This window comes from Manis javanica, chromosome 16 (genome assembly GCF_040802235.1).
Source record: "Manis javanica isolate MJ-LG chromosome 16, MJ_LKY, whole genome shotgun sequence".
Lineage (NCBI taxonomy): Eukaryota > Metazoa > Chordata > Mammalia > Pholidota > Manidae > Manis > Manis javanica.
Window position 1 is genome coordinate 36,860,246 of NC_133171.1, and position 25,412 is coordinate 36,885,657.

At 36.0% G+C, this 25,412-nt stretch overlaps 1 protein-coding gene across 4 annotated transcripts in view; it reads right to left on the reverse strand.

The window, feature by feature from the left end:
- The window catches only part of MLIP (muscular LMNA interacting protein), a 253,253-nt gene that overhangs the window by 227,116 nt on the left and 725 nt on the right, over nt 1-25,412 (reverse strand). The window lies entirely within an intron of this gene.

A 25,412-nucleotide genomic window follows, 5' to 3' on the forward strand; every position in this document is an offset into this window, starting at 1 on the left:
AATAGCTTTATTCGTAATAGTCCAAAACTGGAAATAACCCAAATGCTCAGGAGGTGAATGGTCAAACACCATGAAACACCTGCATAATGGACTCTTACTCAACAATAAAGGACAAAAGTATTGTTCTACTGAAACATGCAACAACTTGGACAGACCTCAAAGGCATTATTTTGAGTGAAAGAAGCCAATCTCAAAAGTTTACATATTATATGATTCTATTGATATGACAATCTCAGAAAGTCATAACTGTAGTTTTGGAGAATGGATCAGTGGTGGCCAGGGGTTAAGAGGAATAGAAAGATAGTAACTATGGAAGGGAAATTTTCAAATTTCATATTGTGTCCTGCTAAAAAACAAAATTCAGTCAAGTAAATCTGAGATCTAACTGGCTTTATTAAGCAATTCATGTATCAGACAGCACCCCATCTAGCAAGTTGAGAGAAGTTCTGAGAAACTGTATAAAAATGGAAGGTTTTTATTAGGAAGAAGGGTAGGGCAAGAAGTTATTAGCAAAAGAAAAGAAGGGATTGTTTCAGGCAAGGTCACCCTCCCTTGAGGGGTAAGAGCAGGAAGTCTGATGCAGATGACCTCACCTTATTTTTGGGGGGGAAAGGGGAAGATGGAGAAGGGTCATGTGACAGATTACCTCATTGGTGCTGACCAGAAAATTCCTGATTGACTATTAAATGATTACATTCCTGTAATAGGCTAAAACTGTAATAAACTCTTGGTTTGAAGAAGCAAATTGACAAACAGGGTCTGACGCCCAGACTCCATCTGGACTTGTCATTTCTCTTGTTAATAGGCCACACAAGGAAGTTATTTAAGGTGATTGAACTATTCTACATTCTGATGGTAGATTATATGAATCTATGCATGTGTTAAAATCTATTGAACTGAACAAAAAAAAATTATACTGTATGCTAATTCAAAATGAAATTGAAAATAAAAATAATTATCAGATGTATTCATTCAATAGCTTTTTCACATAGCAAAAGGGTTCTCAGGAACAACTAACATTATGTAGTAAAGAATAAATGCATACATTAGAAAGCAATAGAGCAGAAAAGAGAGAGAAAAATCCACTGGGAAATGTGAGGGGGGTGTAATAATTTCTGGATAAGAATAAGGACACAGGTAAAATGTAGCTTGGATCTTCAAGGATTGGTAGATTCAAAGATTTTTTTAAGTATTTTTAATTAACATTTGTACTAAAAAAGTAATACTTGCCCATGTAACACAGTCCTACAATAGAGAAGTATAAAACTAAATGGTGAAAGCCATGTACACACACACACCCCGATCACTACTAATCCCACTCCCCAGGGTAACCACTGCTAACTCAGAGCTTGGTTTATATCCTCCTAAATATTTTTCTATGTATCTACAAATGCAGGATATATACAATGTATTGACTAGGCTGTACTCTGTGGAAGTTATTTTATTTATTTTACAGAAGTGAAATTATTGTTCTCCAATGTCTGTAACTGTGCTCTTTCACATTTCTCCATATCACCCCTTAGAAACAATGTGAGAAGGTTCCATAGCTTTGTGGTGCCCGTCAGCCAGTAAAACTAAGTTTATTGAGTGCAGTATGGTTCTTTGGGGGGAGAAGTATTAGCCTGAAATGATCTCAAGTAATACCTAACATGCCAAGAATTTGAATAAAATTATGAAAAATACAGGAGTAGGAAAAAAGACAATCTGTCTAGGTTAATATTATCTTAAGTAAGTGATGTCAAATATTCATGTTTAGCTAAATTAATCATTTATGAGTACTAGATTCTGATTATTTTATCTATGGTCCTAAAATTAACATATTCAAATTAGCCTTAAAAAAACCTTTTGGTGTCCTATCAGAAAAATGGAGAATCACTTCCTATCAATATTACTTTATGTTAAATATATATTTAAATGTGTGTTTGGAGTTTTATTTTTTTAATAAAACTGGAATATTCACAAGATCTGGGGTTTTTTGACATCTTTTCCTTGTCAGTGTAACTATATCTGTCTTATTTCTTTAATGACTTACAATTGAGTTAACCAGCAGTTGACAAGTGTGTTTGCCATTTGTGTTTTTTGTCACAAGTGTTTCCTGTTTCTACCATTACAAAACATTGATACATAAGTGTTGTGCCTCTGAAACCAATATATGATTGTATACCAATGATATTTCAATTTAAAAAAATAAGCAAAAAAAAAATACATTGTTTCAAAGGTGATAACACAGGGTAATTAATTAATTTTTCTCCTTGGCCCTTTTCCCCAAGTAAGCTCTTGTAACCCATTTAGTAAGGAAGGCCAGATTCATTGCATGTTGTTTTTAATGTTTTTCAATATAAATGGAAATAAACTTTATATTTAAAAACATATATTGTTACATGATAGGTTTATATATCTTGTGTATTAGTTTCCTAGGGCTGCTCTGATAAATTACCACAAACTTGTGGCTTAAAACCACAGGAATATATTCCCTCACAGTGGAGGCCAGGAAGTCCAAAATCAAGCTGTTGGCAAGCCAGGATCCTGTGAAGGCTCTTGGGGGGAGAAACTGCCTCTTATGGCTTCTGGTGGCTCCAGGTGGCAGCATAGACCCAGTCCCTGCCTCCACTTTCAGGCAAGAAAGAAAGCTTTCTCCAGTAACTGCTTTCTCTCCTTTTCTCTTAGGACACCTCTTTGGACATAGAGTCCAACCTAACCCATCTTAAGATCTTATCTTAAGAGTCTTAACTTCATCACACCCCCAAAAGGTCACATTCACAGCTTCTGGCTGGTCAGATCTTTTGGGAATATGAGGCGATACTGAACTCACTGCCCCTCACAACGTATCAACAAGGAATCTGTAAGATTGTGTTAAAAGTAGGCTAACTAGACTCTAAGGTGTTTATAGCCAAACTGACAGATACTTCACGAAGTCTGGATATTATAGGTCTCTTTCATCTTTGCTAATAAAAAAAGGTTAAAATGGTGCCTTGTTCTCATTTTTACTTCTTTGAGAATTAATGAGAATTAATTAAATATCCTCAATGGCATTTTCTGTTTCTTCATCTGGTTCATGCCCTTTGTTTATTTCTTTGGTGTGATTCTTTCTTCAGTTTTACTCATTTTTATCATTGATTTGCAACTGTTCTTACGTGACAGGACTTAGACATAGAAATAGAAAGAAGTGAATATATTTGCCCTCTGCCCCCAGGAAGTGAGTATTTCTAAAATTGGCTTCTCCTTCCTTCTGGAGGCCAAGTGTGGACAATTTAGGCCTGGACTTTGGGTGAGGAGCTATGGCTGCCCACTGTGGGACCCCACAGCAGACTTCTAGTCACCAGAACTGAGGTTTGTTGGTTAGTTCATTGGGTGGCTTTGTTGTTCTGCTCCATCAGGGCTCTAACCAGTGGCTCATCTCCACTAAGCAGTAATACATAACAGCTAAAAACATAGGCTTGAGTCAACTATGCCTTCAAGAAAGAAATGTGCCAAGATCCTCACTGTGCTACTTTGGACAACTCGACCTTACACAATTCGTTTCCTCATTTGCAAAATGAGAAATATATAAAAATAAGATGCTGAAAACCATTTGCACCTCTATTTCTGTGAGAATGTCCTTCAAGTCAGCTTCTGAGAAGCTTTCCTAAAAATTCCTGAGCAGCCATCATCTATGCTTTCATCTCCCTCAATCTCTACTCCTTCATCTCTCTTTATTTGCCCTTTTCATATATTGTTACTTGAAATTACTTTATTTATTTGCTTAACCAATTGCCGCCAGCTCTCTCACCACCCTCCACAGTAATGCTGGTCCCATGAACGCTATGCTCTAGCGGTCACGTCCACACCTTATATCCTCAGCACCTACATGATGCCTGATACATAGCAAATGCTCAAAAGATATTTTTAAATAGGTGAATGAATTACTAGCAAATGAAAGTAAGTAGCCTGATACAGAGTAAATGCTCAAAAATGACAAAAAAACATAATTATAAAAATTATAATTAAAGTAATTCACAAGGAAGCCATCAAACTGGGGTAGCTTCAGTGCCTTAGGAACCCATGTAAGCAAACCCAAATCTGAGCCTACAATGCGTGGGGGAAGAAATCAAAATCTAAGGACAACCAATCACAAACAGCCAACTGAACTTCCCCAAATAAGGCAACTGCTTAAGCTACAGCCAATCAAGTGATTCCCTTGCTTGCTTCTGCCCCTTCTCTGTCAAAGTCTGTCCCCTGGTTCCCGTCTTTGGAGCACTACTAACCACTTCTGGCTTAGCACCACCCATTTCAAATTGATGTCTGCTCAAATAAATGTTTAACATTTTTAACATGCCTCAGTTGATCTTTTAAAACATACTATGCTTAACACAAAAATGTAACTTGTTAGCAAGTTCCTGTGCTGTCAAATCCTCCTTCAGGTCAAGTGTACTGTGCTTGCTGGGTCATAGTTACCATCTCCTGAACAGGTACTTTCTCACATTGATATGTTCTATCTTAAAGTGAGGGGCTCTGTAGTTATTTGGTTTTGGTCTAACAATAGTTAACATTTTAGCATGGCTGACCAGTTTAGCATATAACTCACTAAAACCCAGAACACATACTATCTATCTTACATTACCTCTACTCTTTTCAACTTTATTTTATAATTCATTTTATAGAGTAGGGTTGGGGGAAATGAGTGAAGACAGTCAAAGATAGAAACTTCCAGTTAAAAGATTAGTAAGTCCAGAGGAGGTGATATACAGCATGGTGACTATTAAAAAACAAAAGAGACTGGAAGATTTAACAGCAGAATTAAAATACAGTGCTCTTAATTATCGTATCTTGCTTGTTCAGGTCACTAAGTAAACCAACATCATGCATTTTCACACATGGGCCAAGCATCCATTCATTCATTTGAAACCAAAGACACACAGTTCAACACCATGCCCAAGAAAATTTTCTAATTTGTATTTTCATTATGAATATTCATTTCTTTCTTTCTTTAAGCCTGAGAGACACAATTTCCTACCCTCCACCATGCCAAAGGACTTCGCATTTTGAAAGCTAGGTAAGCCCTGGCTTTAAGATAAGTCTTAGCCATTAACACACTTCAATAGCATTCACCTATTTTAGATCCAACATATTTATTCCTCTTGAGTTATTTTATTTGTGTGTTTGTTTTTAAATGGCAGCTCCCAGTATGATTTTCAGAGGAGAATGATTTAAAGTTCATAAAATGTCATCACACAGTACCACTTTCTCTAACAAATTACTCAGAAACTAAGATAAAAGTCAACCTTAAACCACTTAAACTTTTTACATAACATGATCTAAACTTACTAGAAACACCAGTTTCCAAAGATCTCACACAATTTCCCTCACAGCCTTTATTAGTGAAACTTTCGTCATTCAAATATCAAAAGCATATCAATCTTAGAAAATTATTTAAATTAGTTTTATAGGTTTTTATGATTAGTATGCATCTTCCAATCCAACCAGATATAAATTTTCAAATAGTAATTCTACATCTATTAACATAAATGACAGGACTATATGGTGTTAAGATTCTCTCTGAGTTGAGTTCTGATAAAACACCCATTTTAACTTTAACCAGGGGTTTCATTAATAAAAATCCCTCCAAAAGAATATTCTGAACACCTAATATATTACAACTTCTCAGTTACCACCCACACAACATCCAGCTCTATAAGAAAAAGAGAAGTATTATTTCCTTGGGAAAATAAAGCAAGGTTGTGATAAGGTAAAAATGAGACAAAGCTTATAAAAATCTCAAGCATATAGCTCACTATAACATGGAACATATACCATCAACACAGAACTCACTATATATGGTCACTATACATATGGTCAGATACATATATATATATATATATACTTCATGATATGTGCTCAAAACCTTTGTTAGCTTTGAATTTAACTTCCTGGTGTGAAAAGTAAATTTGCCTATTTACACATTTAATACAATGATAAAATGGAAAAAAGTTAATTTTAGTGTTAGCATGTAAGCATAAGAATGGTAAAATAGAAAAAAAATTCATTGTAGTGTTTGTATATAGGCAAAGACATTTATGTTTGCTAGATGAGAAAATTAGGATTCTAAAAGAAGCTAAAGAAAATGGGATATGATACATGCTAAAAAGTTACCATTTGGTAATGACAAAAAATTTTTTTAAATCCAGTAGACCTTTATAAGCACATCTGAAAGCAGAGACCAAAATGTCAGAAAGAGTGGTTTTCCAAGATTTTGGATTTCATGGATCAGTAATTGTTTTTAAGCATTCATCATCATTTCATAAATATAAAGAAAAATTAAAAACCATAAAAATGAAGGTTTAATTTCCCCCAAAATAGGACACTCCATTAAATATATTTAGCAAAAAGTTATTTCATGGAGCTTACATTGTTCTTGTTTTCCTCATTTACTTGTAAGGTAAGGGTTACTTTACTTACTCCAGACTAGGTAAAACCTACTCTAGAAGCACTATTCCACAAATAATGTTTGCATTCAGTCTTCCAGGGAACACGACGTCTGAATGAGGCACTTCTGAGATCGGCATGCCCCCCCTCCTCTTTTCAAGGAGCATCTACTATTCAGACCACGCCTACGAGAAAACCTCATGATGAAGCAAATAACCTAAAGTTAGACTGGAGTCACATAAGAAAGAGAAAAAAACTGTCTACTCAGGAGTTATCAGAGAGTATATTCAATAGTCTAGGGGGTTCTTTTACTCCGGCTCATTTTATGGGTGTTCCCAACTCATGGATAAAAGATGCGAGCTGACCCTGATAGTACTCGGAGGGAACGGAAGAGCGGGGCGAAGTGTGAACAAGCACTCTGTGAGCACCGTATGTGTGGATCTAAGTGGCAACATTATTTAATCTCACACTAAATCTTAAAAATGTTACCATATATTAATAAAAACATTCAAGAAGAGTGAACTGAGGTCCACTGAAGGCAAGTTGACAAAAACAACTCCGCAACTAGAAGGCATGAGAACTGTGATTCCATTTCTGAAACATCCGAAGACCATCAGACTCTTCCTTCCCTTTCAACAGATGTCTCCACTTCATAGCATGGCTTTTATCCAAAATCATGATGGAGAACAATATTACTCTTTGGTGACATTTATCCAGACCTCTTCCACTGTTTTTTAAATCCATTTCTCTCTCTCACACACACACATACACACACACACACACACACACACACACCACGTAAAATCATCTACTCAGTTTTAGTGGCTTACAAGTGTCCTCTGAGAAGAATCCCCTATACGGACTTGCTTACTTGTTTGGGGTTACATAGTTAATCCAGGAAAGCTATGGAAGATTGGCAAGATTCCAGACACACCAAACGCATGGAATTGATGCTGGTGGAACTACAGCTATATGACATGCCCCTGACTTTTAGGATCATAGAAACACTGAATCTTAAAAATGTTATCATATATTAATAAAATATATGTAGTTCTTTGGCGAGCACACACTGAATTATCAAATAAGAACAAAAGCAGAATATGAATTGGGGGGAAAATGCAATCCAATAGTGACCCCCTTTGGCTGTCCAAACCCTTTGATTACTCATAGTTCCATGTATCAACCAACAAGATCCATAATACTACAAGCACTTACTATGGCCCTGTGACTCTCAAAGGTAGTAGTAAAGGAATATCTTTTTAGCTTTATTGATGTATGATTGACAAATAATATTGTAAGATATTTAAAGTCTACGTATCAAATCTCTAATTTGATATACGTATACCCTATGGAAGGATTTCCCCCATCAAGTTAACACACCCATCATCTCACATATTTACCTTTTGTTTTGGTGAGAACATTTCAGTTCTACTCTCTTTGTAAATTTCAGTATAATACAGGGTTATCAACTATAGCCACTATGTTATACATTAGATCCTCAGAACTTACTCATCTCATTCTGAAAGTTTATACCCTTCCACCAACCTGTCTCTATTTCACCTGCTCTCCAGCCCCTGGTAACTACTTTTTCTACTCTCTTAAAAGAACAGTTTTTACAGAGAAGGCATAGTGAATCTGTAGCATCTTGCTGCACTGATGGACAGTGACTGCATTGGGGTATGGGTGGGGACTTGATAATATGGGTAAATGTAGTAACCACATTGTTTCTTCATGTGAAACCTTCATAAGAGTGTTTATCAATCATACCTTAATAAAAAAATTTTTTAAAAAAAGAACAATTTTTAAGTCCTGGCATTGTCCACAAGTTCCCAAGAATGTCTATGTGTTTCTCCTCCATTTCAAACACCCCAATAACAAAGTATTGATTTCTACCCTATAGTCACTGAGTACAACATACTTGAGAATATACTTCTTTCACCCCTCCTTCCAGGGCTGGCCTGGAACCTCCCAGAGCTACTAGATGAGAGAAAAATAAAATTTTATTATGTTAAATCAAATATGTGGGTTCATTTGTGACAGCTGTTTAGATTTCCCTACAAATACAAGTGAATTAGACTATCAATTTTCCCATTGAAACTTTGGTGACTGGCTGGAATTACAGGGAAATAAATTGTCAAGATTTTCATATGGGTTCTTTCCCAAAATAACCTTTTGATATGGGTACTATTATTTTTATTTCATAGACAAAGATTCTGATATTTAGAGAAGTTAAATTTGCCAAGGCTCCATAGCTGGTGAATGAAGAGAACCAGGAATCGTGCACAGCGTGACTGTAACGCCAGTGTTCTTCACCGCTGTATAATTCCTGTGTCCTTAGGTATGCTGGGCTAAGCCAACTCAAACAGAGAAACTGGCATTCTTTACATTAACAAGTTGTTCCTTTTTAAATTTAAAATATTTGCTTAGTACTTATTCTGTATTGTCTTTTTTTGTGAACCTCAATTTCGGGGCCTCCGTGATAATGGCTCCCTTACTACGTACACACCTATACTCTGAAAGGTACACCTTCAATGACTAAATGCCCTTGTTCAAGGGTTTGGAAACTCCAGAAGTGATTTAGATTTGCCTCTTTCATAAATTAAGCATGAAATCTAGGCCTGAGATCGCCCATCAGAATCTAAGTTCCACCCTCCTAGGTTATAGAATTATATAAATTGAAACTGGGAGGAATCTCATATTATCATTTATTATTTTCTTTTTATCAATGGGGAAATCAAGACCCAGGGAGATTAAGGGACTTGTCTGAGCCACATTTAAACTGATAGCCCAGATTTCCTTGTTGTTTCCACAGTAGCACACTGCTTCACTCAGAGAATGACAACCTTGATGAGCCAAGGATAAGAGCAACATTTAATATTCCCTAGTAACCTGGTGACAGGATTCCTGAGGTCACGGGGGCGGGGGAGGGAAGAATACCATTTATACCTTTCAACAAAATATTCCCATACCTTTGAACAAAGTAATAAAATATTCTGTCCTCTGGGAAGTGACAGAAATGCAGCTATTGTCTATGCCCTTCTCTTTCTCTTCCACATTCCGCAAGTGAAATTAACCAACATTTAGGAAAACGGCTGAGTTTTCCCTCTCTCTTCGTGGTCAAGGGCACTGGCTGCACCGCTGAAGAAATGATGTGCAAGAGTATCCCTCTCTCTATCATAATATATAACATGATACACAAAGGGAAATTAAGTTTAAGCTCATAAAAAGAATGTAAGTAGATTCAAGTTGCCTTTTAATATCCTCCATCCCTTTTGCTATGAACAGAAGCAAATGACATCCGCGATAGAATTCTTTTACCTTTTAGAGAGTCCAGAAGCCATCCATGACCCCTGGGATCATTGATTATTCCCTGGTCTCCATTCATGGGTAAATTAAAATAGTGGGTGCCCATGTGCTATGACTTGTCAAGGCTAATCTTGTTTAATGCCTGTTGTCCTGAATAAATTTTAGTAGGGTGCCCTTTCACTATAAAAAGTGGCCATGTTTGAACACTAAGTTACATAATAACTTGGTTAAATAAGAATAAAATATCTGCTGACCATGTAAAGAATTCTGACACTTACAAATAAATGTCAATAGTACTATAGAGAAAATTTAAATGATTGGGCACAAAAACAAGATAAATTCCTCTGAAACTATTCCAATACTATTTTTTCATTCTTTAAAGTTACAAAATTTTAGCTCGAAGGTATCTCCAACTAAGTTCTTATAAAGTTCAGGTTTGTAAAATATCACAAATTCCTCATTCAGGAAACATTTGCTGTATTCCTTCTGTGATAGTAATCTTGTCCATCTAAATCTTAAATAAACCTACTGCTTCAGTCAGTGTTTCTCTATGAGCATTATTTGTTATTTGGACCCAAATACTAATGAGAAGGCAGATAAGTTGTCATATAAAATGTATCCCAAAATATACTCTTGTGTAAATTTAACCATAAAGAAAACTGAGCTTAGAAGCCATGTGGTATGTGTGGTGGTTAAGAGCATGGACTCTCGAGACTTATTGGCCTGGATTTGAAACCAGCTCTACCATTTATAAATTGTGTAACTTTGGACAAGTTATTTAATTTCTTTTACCTTGGTTTCCCCAAATAAAAACTAGAACATAAATAATATCAACTTTGGGGATTATTGTGCCAATCATTTTATGTAAATAAAGAAATTAGACTACTGCCTGGGACATAATCACATAAGTTTTAGTAGTCTGGGTGGCTCTTACTGAGATGATGAAACTATGGTGTTAAAACAAATCTTTAATACATGGAATTCTTTCTCTTGTTGATGAACATAGTACATATGCCTTTCCAACAAATGGGGCCAGAACATGCTAACATCCATAGACAAAAAGGAAGAGGGGAGAGGAAGAGGAGAAGAACCTTGACCTAAACCTTATGCAAAAATTAACTCAAAATGGATCATAAACTTAAATATATAATGACAATAAAACTTTAAAAAGTAGAATATCTTTAAGACCTAGGACTAGGGAAAGAGCTGTTATACTTGATACCAAGAATATGTCTCATAAAAGGAAAAACAATAAATTGGACATCACCAAGTTAAAAGTGTTTGCTCTGCAAAAGACCCTGCTAATAGAATGAAAAGACAAGCTACAAACTGACAGAAAATATCTGCAAACCATGTAGCCAACAAAGGACATGTATCTAGAATATATAAAGAACTCTCAAACTCAGCAATAAGAAAACAACCCAGTTAACACATGGGTAAAAGATCTAACCAGACACTTCACCAAAAGATATATAGATGGCAAATAAGCACATGAAAAGATGTTCAACATCATTAGCTATCAAGAAAATGCAAATTAAAACTACAATGAGATACCACTATATACCCATTAGAATAACTAAAATAAAATACAATTTTACCACGAAATGCTGGCAAGGATTTGGAGAATATGGAACTTTCATACATTCCTGGTGGGTATGTGAAATGATACAGCCACTCTGGAAAACAGTTTGGCATTTCTTTTCAAAACAAAAATTTGACTTACCATATGACCCAGCAATTACACTCTTCAGGACTTATCCCAGAGAAATTAAAGCCTATTTTTACACAGACACATGTATACAAATATTCACAGCAGATTTACAGTAGCTAAAAATTGGAAGAAATTGGAAGCCACCCACATGTGAATGGTTCAACTGGGTATATCCATACTATGGAATACTACTAAGCAATAAAAAGTAACAAATAATGGACATGAATAATTTGAATGAGCCTCAAGGAAGTTATGCTTAGTGAAAAAAACCAACCTCAAAAGATTACATATTGGCAAAATCCATTTGTTTCACAGTAGTGAAATTAAAGAGAGGTGAAGATTAGTGATTGCCAGGGATTTTGTGTTTTAAAGAAACTTAAAAATAATTCTCTAAGCTTACATATGAATAGAAATCTGGAGGCATAATTTTACATTAGTTGAAGAAAAATTATATTAAATATATTCTTTCTTTTGTTTTTGATTGATATTGTGATACAGCAATTTATAATAAAAAATAATTATTTGGTCTTCATCCCATTTTGGCACAAAGCTCCTAAACCATTGGAATTTCCTAAGTGATGAGAGCAGCAATAAAGATTTCTTTCGTTATGTTAACAAGGTGACTTTTTAGAAAGCCCCCAGGTAACCTAAGGATGAAGGTTACTCGCCAGGAGGACCATGTGATTCGACAGTTAGAATTTTCACTCCCAACCCCAAGACTTCTGGGGACAGAAGGGCTGAAGATGGAGTTCAGTCGCCAATGGTTAATGATTTAGTCGATCCTGCCTATGTAACAAAGCCTTCATAAGAACCCAAAGGACGGAGCTCTAAGAGTTTCCAGGTCAGTGAACATGCGGAAGAGGGGCTTGACTAGAGAGGGCATGGAAGCTCCGTGCCCTTTCCCCATGCCTTGCCCTATGCATTTCTTTATCTGGCTGTTTAATGCCCTTCGTAATAAACTGATAATCTAGTGCATAAACAAGTTTCCTGAGTTCTTTGAGCTACTGGAACAAATTAAAAAACCCAAGGAGAGGGTCATGGGAACCTCTGATTTTACCCAGTCAGGCAGAGGCACTGGTACAGAAGCGCTTGAGCCTGTGAATGGCATCTCAAGTGAAGGGCAGTCTTGTGGGACTCAGCCCTTAACCTGTGGAGTCTGATGCTTTCTCCAGTAGTGTCAGAATTGAGTTGAACTATAGGATACCCAGTGGTGTCTAAAATTTGCTTGGTAGTGGGGGAAACTATCCCCCACCCTCATATTGGAATTAGAATCTTTAGCATCTTAAGACCAAACAATAATAGCGGATTGACAAATTAAAGTCCCCAAATAGCAGTCAAGACTTTGAAAGATAGCTCCTTATCAGTCATCTAACTATACTTTCAGTGAAAATCCAGTATGTCATCAAAATATCCTTCCCTATTTAAAGGGAAATTGCTTTAAAGGATGTTAAATGAATTTAGAAGAAGAAATGTTGAGATAATGTTACTTATTTAGACTCTGTATAATAACATTTTACTCCATTCCATACTAATCTTTTAAGAACAAAGAATAATAAAGTCCCTTAAAGGTAAATATCAACTTTGATTATTTTACTGTCATATACTGGAGTAAACACAAACTACGTATTTGCTCTGCAGAAAACAGGACACCACCACAAAGGGGGAGCTGACGTTCTGGGCCTGTCATGAGAAGGGTATGTGTTGTTGGGGGAGCAGTTTCTATACTCAGATTTTCCTGAGCTCAAAACTCTTCCACTTACTTGCTATGTATCCTGGGCAACTAGCCTAACACTTGGTAATTTTGACTGTAAAATGGGATTAGGATCATCTAATTCTTAGATTGTGGTGAGGATTACCAATGAAGTGCTTTACCTACATCTCAGGCCATGAAACATGCTCTAGTTATTATTATCAATATCATCATCACCTAGGCAAAATTATTCAGCTTTATCTTAAACAATTGATCAGTAGAAATTTAGTTTTCAGTCCTGCTGCTACATTACAATTTCAATTAAAAAATGTTTTGTAGGAATAATGTCCTAAAATAGTTAGACTAATGGATTAAAACACCAAACGCTGTCCCATTGCTAATGGTAAAACACCAAAAACAGAGAAATGAGAAAAAATGTCAGCATGTTTGGTGCCTTTAGAATGACAACAGACTCATCCCTTCCTACAGTTATGGATAAATAGCAACTTAAATTGTAACTAGGACTTAAAATACACGGGAACCAAAAAATTGGCCCTTTTATGTCTCGAGTATTATAAAAATAAACCAAAACCAAATGCACAGATGTTCCGGTTATCTGGCAGTACTCTGCCCTCCCTCATCCGTACTGTATAGTTGGTATTGCGGAGCATGATCGAGGAGATTCTGCCTGTCAGCACTGAAATTTGGCAGGATAAGAAAAAGAATTTAGCCAAAATATAAACTCCTCAAAAATAAACATGAAAATCCTCAAAGGACAATGCAAAGTTTACTGATTTCCTAAGTATTTCCTTAATCGCAACTGCCAGGGGCTACAGTTTCCAGGTTACCTGAAAAGAGCTAATACTGAATACTGTTGTTCCCATAGTACTTAACTTTCACAAGGGAATTGTAAATATAACCTACTTGTGGGGCAAAAATGAGGTCAAATTAATCATGAAAAATGGTATTAAAACTCATCTTTCAATGGCTGTACTTCTACCCAGTCTAAGAAAGTTCCACACCTTTGTACTTGCTCTGGGAACAATTGCTTTCACTACTATATGGAGTTGGGCATTTCCTCCTGCATTCTGGCTTATTGTCACACTGTAGCAATGCCGTGGCCATTGCCAAAATCTAAAATTCTGCCACCAAGCCCATGGCTGCCTGCTGATGGCTGCACCAAGGTGGCCAGGCCTCTGAGTAAAGGATGCTGACGCCCTGCTGAAGCCACCAGCTCTAAACATGCCAGTATTTAGTACCCTTAACATCGCACAAAGATTTTGTGGAAGACAACTCTTTCCATTTTTATGCAAAATCAAAAGCTGTTAGAAGCCATCAGAAGGGTTTGATTTGATTGATCAGTGTGGGATCCTTATCATTTATCAAATCAGATAAAGTGCACTGCACACACACAATATCAAAGTCATGCCTGTGCAGCTCATCCACAAACTATTGAGTACCACTTGCATGTATCCCACACAGCCCCGGGAGCTGGAAGATAAAAATCCTCACCTTGGGGAATTTGCAGTCTGCTGGTGGCCAAGGCTGTTTGGACAAAAGAATGAAAGCATTCAAGGTTTCTATAAATCTGCTTTCTGATGAAGAATAGAGCTCTAAATATCAGTTTCCCTTGCATTCTTATCTGATACAATCTCATCATTCAGCAGGATCATAAAAATGTGAGGTTGTTATAAAAAAAAAATCACTGTGCGCTCTTTGAAATTTTAGTAAAACTAAAAAATACAATTCAATCCATGGTATTATTGCCTTTATTTGGACTATTCATATGCTTTGATTTAACCACGAGAGATGTGCCACACAAATGTATTCACTGATTTGCATGTTCATGGTCTACTAAGATGCAGGGTTCATGAAAGAGTTGTTTCACTTTGCGTAACATCTGTATTTTTGTAGAAAAAAATGGATATACTGTCCACTATACCAGTGCCCTTAAATATCCTTATATGTTATCATAGATTAGTAATTAATTCCCCTACTGTGCCATTATTTTTACTTTTATAAACAATATAAACAAATACATGTGGATTTATATATATATATACAATATATAAATTATAAATTATAAATACAATATAAAATTTTATGTATATATATATATACACATAAAACAACATAAAAAAACAAGCACATGAAACTATCTGTTTTATAGAAAAATTCTTAAATGAAAAAATTAACTATTGGAAGTATTGCTTTCCCAGGAAAATATGTGCAGGGGAGAAAAATGTCAGATGAAAGTAAGAGACATAAATTATGATATCCTGAACAGAATAAACAGTTTCTGTATTTAAAACGTTTTGAATCAGACAGTGCTGTTAACCATATTTACAGTCTTCTTTTGAACATTTTATACACATGCCCCAGAACACCCTCCTTAACTCTCTTTCTAGTTCCCCTCCTACAAACATTCTGCTTTGATCAATCTAGCAGTTATTGCTATACATTTTATTAACTGTATGAGCCACATATTAGGTATGGTCCTAACTTATACCTCACAATTCAGCCATTCATTCCTACCTCTATATAGTACTCACATTCGTGTCATACATTCTCCCCTCAGACAAGACCATGATATCTTTCAAAATAGGCACCATGTTTAAAGACTGTTATTTTTTAATCTTCGTCAGTCTTCAGAGGACAGACATAAAATTAAAACCTAACAAAGTTTGGTGAGGGCAGACTTCCTAGTGGGAAAGTATGGCCTCTGGTCTAACAGTCTGGAACCACATGTGGTCTGTCTGAAGAGAACAAACCCCACTCACAAGTCCAGGGTTTCTCCAGACACAAGAAATTATCTTTACACCACTGTGATGCTCATTTCTCTAATGACCACTATTTACTGAGTGCTTATTATACACAGGCACTTTTTAATATTTCTTCACTTTCAGTCCATATAACAGCCCTGGGAGGCAAGTCATATCCCACTTTACAGATGAGGAAACTGTAGCTTACATAGTTTGATCAAACAAGAGTTCAGATTTGAACCCTCACCCTGGAGTCTTTGCATTTAACCACCAAAGTCACTATGGCACAAAGAAGTAGAGTAAAATCTGTAACCGTTAATGTTCAGTTTTAAACTTTTGAAAATGGCATTAAATTTTTTTTACATGCTTAGAATTTTTGGCATGCCATTTAACATAGCCTGTGCAACAGCTTCACATAATGCCATTTATCTCAGTTAAGAATTAGGATGTTTCACCACATCAGTATCACCTACTGTATACACTACAGTATCACCTACTGTAAATACAAAGTCTTGAAGTGTTTTAAAAATAAATTGAGGGGCTTCTGGTTTAAGATGGTGGATGGAACACACATACATTTTTCTTGCATCCTTCTTCTGACCTCATTAAAATGAAAGTAAAGGAAGTTTTAAAAATAAACCCACAACAGTAAAACGTCTAGCAGGGGAGGGGAAACAGCATGAAAAAGACCTCTTGTGAATTTCTGGAGGATGAAGAGGATATGGAGGTCTATTGCTGGGTGAATCAGAGCTACAGCCAGAAAGGGACCCTAACAAATGCCTTTCCCAAACCCTGGAGGGCATGCAAGAGTCAAGGAAGGCGAATGCCATGGGGGTGTGACTACAGTGCAGTTGCAAAGAAGATATTCATTGCAAATCTCTACGACCAACACCCCCTTCTTCTTCTGAAACCCACACAAAGGAGGATGGAGGAAGGAAGGAAGGAAGGAAGGAAGGAAGGAAGGAAGGAAGGAAGGAAGGAAGGAAGGAAGGAAGGAAGGAAGGAAGGAAGGAAGGAAGGAAGGAAGGAAGGAAGGAAGGAAGGAAGGAAGGAAGGAAGGAAGGAAGGAAGGAAGGAAGGAAGGAAGGAAGGAAGGAAGGAAGGAAGGAAGGAAGGAAGGAAGGAAGGAAGGAAGGAAGGAAGGAAGGAAGGAAGGAAGGAAGGAAGGAAGGAAGGAAGGAAGGAAGGAAGGAAGGAAGGAAGGAAGGAAGGAAGGAAGGAAGGAAGGAAGGAAGGAAGGAAGGAAGGAAGGAAGGAAGGAAGGAAGGAAGGAAGGAAGGAAGGAAGGAAGGAAGGAAGGAAGGAAGGAAGAAGAAGAGCATGGAATATGTAGACATTCCCAGATTGAAAGCTGAGCTCAGCTAGAAAAACAAAATAGGTATGAAAAGGTTTTCTTTCTCATATTTCTTGCACACATTCTAAAAGAACTCCTCACTCCCTCTGATTAGCTTATTAATTCATGCTGACATTTTTCTCCTTCAGTCTCCCATGACGACATGATATCCCAGAGAAATTATAGCAGGTTCAGGAAAGCAATTCTATGAGCTCCCTCATTTGCTCCTGAGACGAATGTCATCAAGTTAGTATTTAAAAGCACAAGGTGGTCTCTGAATTGCTACCTTCTGACATTCATAAGGGCACCAGGCCTATTTTAGAGAACAAGCTGGGGGTGACATCTTCCCCAGGGGCTACACATGCAAGAAAATGCCCATTAACTGAGAAGAAAATTGACGGAAGCACATTTGAGAAATTTTTAGGTTGTAAATAAAAGAGAAAGACCAGCAGTTAAACCACAGACATCACCTCACCATTTAAAAAAATCATATCCTTGTTTTTATGAAGATCACAGCAAAATACAGCCCGTGACTCTCTGATGCAATTACATAACGAATACTACAGTCTATTTGCCATTCCCTGAGGGGAGCCATACTTGGGACAGAACAACTAGATATGTAAGTAATTGTAATTCCCACAATGAGAACCTTAGAAAATAGTTCACTGCACATACAGTGTGTTATAAATGTCACTGTGAAAGCACAGCTTGGCTAAAGCCGGCAATCCATCAACCTTGTTATTCACCATCACACAGAGCTGTATCAAAAGATCATTCAAACAGTACATCTCAGACTTACATTATCAGCAGACACTGCTTTAATTAGCAGTGGTTTTCAAAGGACTGGAGGGCTTCAAGAACTTCATTGGAACCGTAAGTAGAAATCTGGATCCTTATAAGTTTCACTTTACTTTCCTCTCCCCTCCCTGAGTTCTAATAGACACAGTCCTGATTTTTCTCAAAGAAAAAAGAAAAATGGAAATGGTGGCTAGGATTTTGCTACTTGTGTGCAATCCACATTTTCCTCAACCTCCAGCAATGCAAAGGGACTAAAATTAGAGTTGCACAGGGACTAAGATATCTGTGTCAAGTACAGGGCAGAGAGCAGAAAGAACTGCAAAAGAGAATGAGTAAGCTAAATTAACCATTTTAGAAATAACATTTGAAACACAGACCTTATATTTTCTAAACTTTTAGTCCTGGTGAAGTCACAGTATCTACTTTGTTTTATGTAATATTTTGAGAAAATAGAATGTTTGATTTTTGATATTATTTCAACATTAATATTGAGGTCTTGACACGTTACTTTCTTCATGTGTTCCATAATTCTCACCCATGATCCAGTTCTCAAATCTTCTGTTTCTCAGCAAAAAGAGAAAATATATACAATTCATTCATGAGTAGTGAAGGGTGAATTTTCTATACAACAAAGGTTTAATCTAGTAACAAGGACTTCTCTTTTATATTTGGTCAACAAAGACATAAAAATATAAACTACCTCAAGGTTTCTAATGTTTGTATAAACTGGAAATGTTTGGTATAGAAAGGATTTAATAAGTACACAGCCAAAGGACATTTGCTACAGACTTACAAAATGCCAGAGAGCATAGTAATCCTTGCAAATTTGACCCAACTTCTCACTTTGTGGGGAAGGAAACCAAAGGTTAAGTGATTTGTCAGTGGTACACAATCACCAATACTGGTCTCCCAGACTCAGATGCAATATGCTTTTCACTACACTAGACGGCACTGAGGAAGAGAGACAAGGCCTCTTTTTTGGAATAAGAATTCATCATCATACACACACATACACACACACATGCACGCACTCACACATGCACGTAAGTGCACGCACCTTACCCCAAAGGCACAGGTTCTTTGTTTCCGTATTCATAGGTTAGGTTAGATGATTTTCAGAACATCTGCATGCACTGACCTACCCTAACTCACCATTTTTCCAGTCTCACCTCATTCTGCAGTTATGCTCATTAAGACTTCAGTTCCCACGTAATTTTCTATTTATCCCCATGGGCCACCACTATTCTGGAGTCTCATCTCCTCCCCGACCCCCTGACTTTTTTTTTATTTCACGCTGTAGATTCTTCAGCTATTTTTAAAAATTTGTCACTGGCTCTTTGGAAAGGAGGCCAGACAGAGGTTAGGGTGGGATTATTTCTTACACAAAAGAGATTTAGGAGCAATTATTTTGCTTTTGACTTTAATCTGCCAAATGACCAGGGTTCATGATTACTCTTGGACACTATACATCTTCACCTGGGTTAAAATCAGACATTTCTTATTACTCATAATGCTTAAGGGTTGTCTTAGTTCTTTGGAGAACATTATTTTAATCAATGAACTCTCTGAAACCCAGTGCAGGCTGATCAATCCTATAACCCCTTTGTTGACTTCCCAGAGAGTTCTTATCCCCCTAAGAAAGAGGAATACATTAATTGATCTTACTAAAAATTCAGAAGCAACACTGAATTCAGAAATTCAGAGACTCTTGGTTCTGAATTTCCTCCATTTGCCTTCCAGTTGAGAGACATTTAGTGATGCACTTAACCATAAAAATGTGTTACTGCCCATCTGTTTTTTTGAAAATAATTATTTCCAAGAATATTGTGGATGTCAACTTATTACAGAGCTCTGGACCTCTCTGGAGAAAAAGGAATAATGAATTCAAAATATACTGATGAGGAATGGGTCATTCTGGGAGATGGGACAAACAGAGATGTAGAATGCATGGTAGGCACCACACATGTTAGAGGGCCCAGTGGCATTCTTAGAGACACCCAAATGTCTCCCATTCTCCGTGATGGTGTCACTCATAAAAACAAGTATGAACCCACAACACAGGGAAGTTAAGGTCTAGGGACAAATTAACTCACATCCTCTACCATCAAAATGATCACTCTGATAAAACAGCCATCCAAGGCAACTTTAAATCCAGAACATAGCAAGAGTCATTGGCCCCCTCTTAGAAGTAGCAGACAATAGAAGGACGTTTGCAAAACAAATCTTCAAATGCCAAAAAGGAACTATCACCATTCATTTGCTTTCATCTTGCCTTCATTTAAGTCATCACCAAAAGTAGTTTATTAAAGATCCAGACCAGTCATTTATGATACAAAGATGCATAGGTCCAGCACCTTACCCCCAGAGATTTATAGTCCTACTTTTATTTTAGATTTACAACCACTTATTTTATTACGTGATGTTGTTTTGTCAGGAATTACGTGTGAATCAGAAACAACACTCAAGCCATGCAAATAACTTCTAGATGATATATCAGAAACATCAGCAGTGTAAGCTTTTTTTTCAGGTATGTCAACCCCTACTGAGTGCCTGTTACCAATGATTCTAGTTAAAGACAGTTAGAAAAATAAATACATTTTTAGATGCCGGTTTGAAAACTTGGGAGCTTCCCAGGTGAAATTTGAAATTGGTTCCCATATATAAAAGGTGAGGAGAGACCAAACAGGCAGATTACCCCAGATTCGTAGGCGGTAGGTTTAATCAGCAAGGGAACTTACATATAAGGCTTGTCTTAGGTGGTCGCAAGAGATCTCTGCACCCACCTTCCAGAATCTTTAAAGTTTATACAGAGGCCTTAACAGAGTGCAGTCACATTATACAGTCCTGATGGTCTCAATAATACCTTACTCTCCAAGGTGGCCCCTGGAATACCTCCTACTGTGGGAATGGCGGGCAGAACATAACATTCCAAGGACGACAAGGAGGGGATGAGGAGCTTCCCATTGCCTGCGTCCAGCTCGCAAGACAACCAGCGGTCACATCTCTTCAACGACCTCTTTCAATAGTAGATTTTATATTGGAATAAAATACGTTATTGCAAAAAATACTTTACAGTGGCTCCCATTGTTAAGACACCCTCATAAATAATTATAGACTTGGCTGTCACCATCAATGTAAGACTCGGTTTGAAAAGAATTTGGGGTGTTTATGTTTGTACACTTAGAATATTTCTAAGCCACTAAAAATTACCATAATTATTTCATTATTAATCTACCATTATTAGTAGATTACCATTAGTAAATAATACATCTGGTAGTATTATTTAGTTGTATTATTTCATAATCTACTAAAAAATAATCAAAACACAATAATCTTCCTGATGGCCAAGAATTTCTCTATCATGTGTACTTCCACTGTAGCCCTCACTACCCTGTCTTGTTCAAAATAAGCATTCAAAGTGTGTATTAATTTGAAATAATTATTTTTGTTTTTCCTTAGGACATTTCTACCTAATAAATACTAGGTTATACCTCTGATAATAACTCCAGGAATTATAACAAAAGTTCTAGTCCCATATTTTTTGTTTGCTAACAGATTTGTTCTTAGAAAGCAATTAATTTTGTTTGTATGAATGAAGCTATGAATTAACAACTAATTTAGCCTTATTTAAAAACTACCCTTAACTGAATTATCACAGAATTTTAAAATGCAGTTTTTCTGTATTTTTATATTTTGCCCTCACCTTTATCTTCCATTCTTTTCTCTTTCATTATATTAAAAAAGAAGTGGTATGATCCCTTTTTTCCTGAAAATGATTAACTTTTTGGGTGAGATCATAATTCACATATCCTTTCACCCTTATATTCAAAATAAGTCAAACAATTTTAAATATAAAAAGTAAAATTTCAATTATTTAAAATGCAAGTTTTCAGCTCCTTATATTAGATACACCCTGTTTAAAAACTGTCAGATGAAAAAATTTCCTTTTCAGTCTCAGAGTTACTTTTACTCAAAGAAGCAATATTTATGATATTCAGAAATTTAATACTATGTTGATTTGCTACAAGGAGGCTCCTATAAAAGGAGTTTGATGATATACTGTCCTCATTAACATTATTTGTGTGATATTCATTGAATATTTATTACTTGGGAAGATAGAAATATCTCTTGAGACCTATTACACTAATGTGATAGAAGTTACCCGATTTATGCAAAGTACTTGTTTGTTCTTATCATCTCTTGGAGAAAGAAACCCTTATTATTATGTCAGAATGCCCTGAGGTGCATGACCATTTTTAATTTTACTATGTTTATACATGAATTGTTCCTTTTCATTAGGAAATTTCAGCTGAAGATACATGAAATTTTTTGTTGAAGCGTTTAATAATCTAAAAGAAAGTTTGTAGCATAGTCAGGATGTCGTGCCTTAATCTACTTACTTATAAAAACATACTAAATAGAAATGTACTTGTTTTTAAAACTATCCCAGAAATAACTTCATGTTATAGAATATGAATGGCACCCAGTTTGAATTTATTGTTTCGTGTATCATTCTGAAAATGCAGCTCATAAATACAATCAGACAATTTAATATATTGACACACCTCTTCCTGAAGTGTGTTTCAAAGAACACTATTTAGAATATTCACTGTCTTCGCAAACACACATTAAAATGTGTCCCATTGGCAGGGAGTTTAAGAAATAGTAGATTAACCTCCAGAGAGTCTCATAGCTATTAGTGAGTTAAAATATAACATGAGTCTCCGAGACAAAATATACAACGTGCATTCCCTACATAACATTTCTGAGATACTCTTGAGCATAGACCAAAATGCTCTTTTCATGGAGAGCAGTTTCAAAAATCAGAGTTCTAAGGAATATTATTTTGGGAAACATACAATACAGTGGTTATTCAAGCCTGACCAGAAAAAACAAAAGATCAATTCAGTCCCAACACCAGTTATTGTGGAACCAACCAAACTGAACTGTATTGTTACCAAATAGTTCTCTCCCTTCCTCCACCCTCCACAAAAATTACCTTTAGTTGCAATCTAATTATGAAGGATCAGGAATGACTAAAATATTCAACACAGCTTTAACATGCTGGTTTTCCGAAGGGTAGAAATATCCTTCCTAGTCCAAGCTAATTGATTTTTTTTCGTGTTTGAAAAATTGGGGTAATAGCAACAGATTTGCAAGAAATTCTGATTGGCATTGGTAAACTGAAGACATTGTGAAGGATTCCAGTATCACTCTTTTTTTTTTCATCATCTATTGATAAATGGGTTTAAAAGAGGCATCTTCTATTGTCAAGCACCCAGGAATATTTACTTTAAATCACCAAAGAACAACAAATTCAGGGCAAAAATGTCAATAGCTAAATGTAGTGATTCGCTCTCCCATGTTTGGTAAGATTTGTATTGTATGCGTAGTAATGAATTCTATTTTACTTTTGTCTATCTGTTTGGTTAGAATGAACTGATGAATTTTAAAAATCTGTAGACTGTTGATTTTGTTACTTATTTGCTATAGATGTGACCTTAGAGACTTTTTCCAAATAAAGCTGACCATGCCTATTTCTTGTGTGATATATTATGCTATAACACTGTCCATGAGAAAGATCTTTATGAGTACATCTTTAATTTTAAGCAAGATATATACTATAACTCAACAGTATTATAATATACACATATTTAAATATTTTAATTGCAAAATATTCTTTCCTTTTAAAAACTGTATTTTTACAAACTGTACTAAGTATAATTTTCAGAACTTAGTAAACTCCACAAAAATACATTTTAAATTATATTCAGCAACCTAGCAAGTCATACTGTATTACCTTGGTATTATCAAAGAACATAATGCTCCATGAGTCAGAATTTTTGGATGTCTACCCACAGAAGCAGCCTAAGTATTTAACTAAAATAATTTCTATTAGAAACTCTTAAAGATATACATATTCCAGCTCTCTAAAATAAAGTTAACCTTTCTTTGATAACACAGTGTCATCAGAATTCTTATATCTGAAAGGTGCTTCAGTGTGGTACATGACTCCATTTACCTATACAGGCAATTGCCCTCCATACTCAACTTTAATGTATTTCCTCCCTCCCTGAGAACCATCTCTTCTCAGTAGATTAGATGTACTCATGCCTTCTGATCTGTCCCATATTTTCCTCTAATCTTTTAGAATTTAATCAGAGGCTAGATTTAAGCCTTTCTCCTCAAAAGTACTGTTCTTGAATTTTATAACAGCTACCTCTTCGAAGGAGAGGTTTTTGCTCAATTCTAGATTTACAGCTGTGTTCAAGGAAGGGCTGGGCATGCAGAATGGCTGACCTTCCAGAAAGTTAAATGTTTATACATCAAATCATTTTAAATAATAAGAGACAATTTTCCCTTTTGCTCACTTGCCCCTTGTCCACTATGCTTATTTGCAAAACTTCCTATAAAAGATTGGCTGGAAGCTTGGGGTCCAATTTCACACTAATTCATAGCAACTCTATATCCATGTATTTAGTTATTCCCTATTTAGTTCCACAAAGGTTTTATAACTAAGCCCTATGATTAGCATATCTGAGTTTTCCTTTTACTTTGAAATGCATTTTGGCTTTCTCTTTCTATATTAATAAACTTTGGTTATGTACTTTCTAACCATAGTTTGAAATATGCAAGCTCAGCCAGGGCTTCATACATACATACAGTTTTTAATCCTCACGACAGCTTTCAAATTCATATTACTGTTCCCCATCTTACAAGTGAGTTATCAGAGACTCAGAAAGTTTAAACAAAACCCCTTAGTCCTACATTTAGAAGCCGTGGAGCAAGAATTCTTACCCAGGCCTTTCTGACCCAAAGCCCCTGGTTAGTTCTACAATAATACATAGCTTTTCACAATCAAAAAGCAAAATAGTCCATGGCCTGTACATGTTCTGGAAACCACCTAAAACAGGGGCCCACAGTTGGTATTCAACATAAAGACTGGAATCATCTAAGAAAAGGTTATATTTGATCCGATATACTTCTCCAAGACCTTGAAATTATAATAATGCTTAAGGAGTTTTCAGCCCAATATGGGTCTTTTTAAATCTTTCAAGTTTTTATATCATGATAGTACATAAATCTCAACTTCAGCTATCCGGAACAATGCACTCTTATGAGTTTAAGAAGTCACAGTCTTATAACTGGTACAGTTTTACTTTTAGCTGCTATTAAAATTACCCATGCCCTGTTCTAATGTTGTCTGTAGCCACAGTTAGAAACATAATTAGCCTCCTATATCTGTCAGGTGAACCCTGGACAGCACATTCTACTTAAGGGTATAGTATGTATTATGTTTGAGCAAATAGAGGTGATCACTATTATTCACTAACAACTTAATTTCATCGCACCTTTTATAGAAAAAAATAAATAAAACTTTCTTAATAGTAAACTATATTCTTACACCAG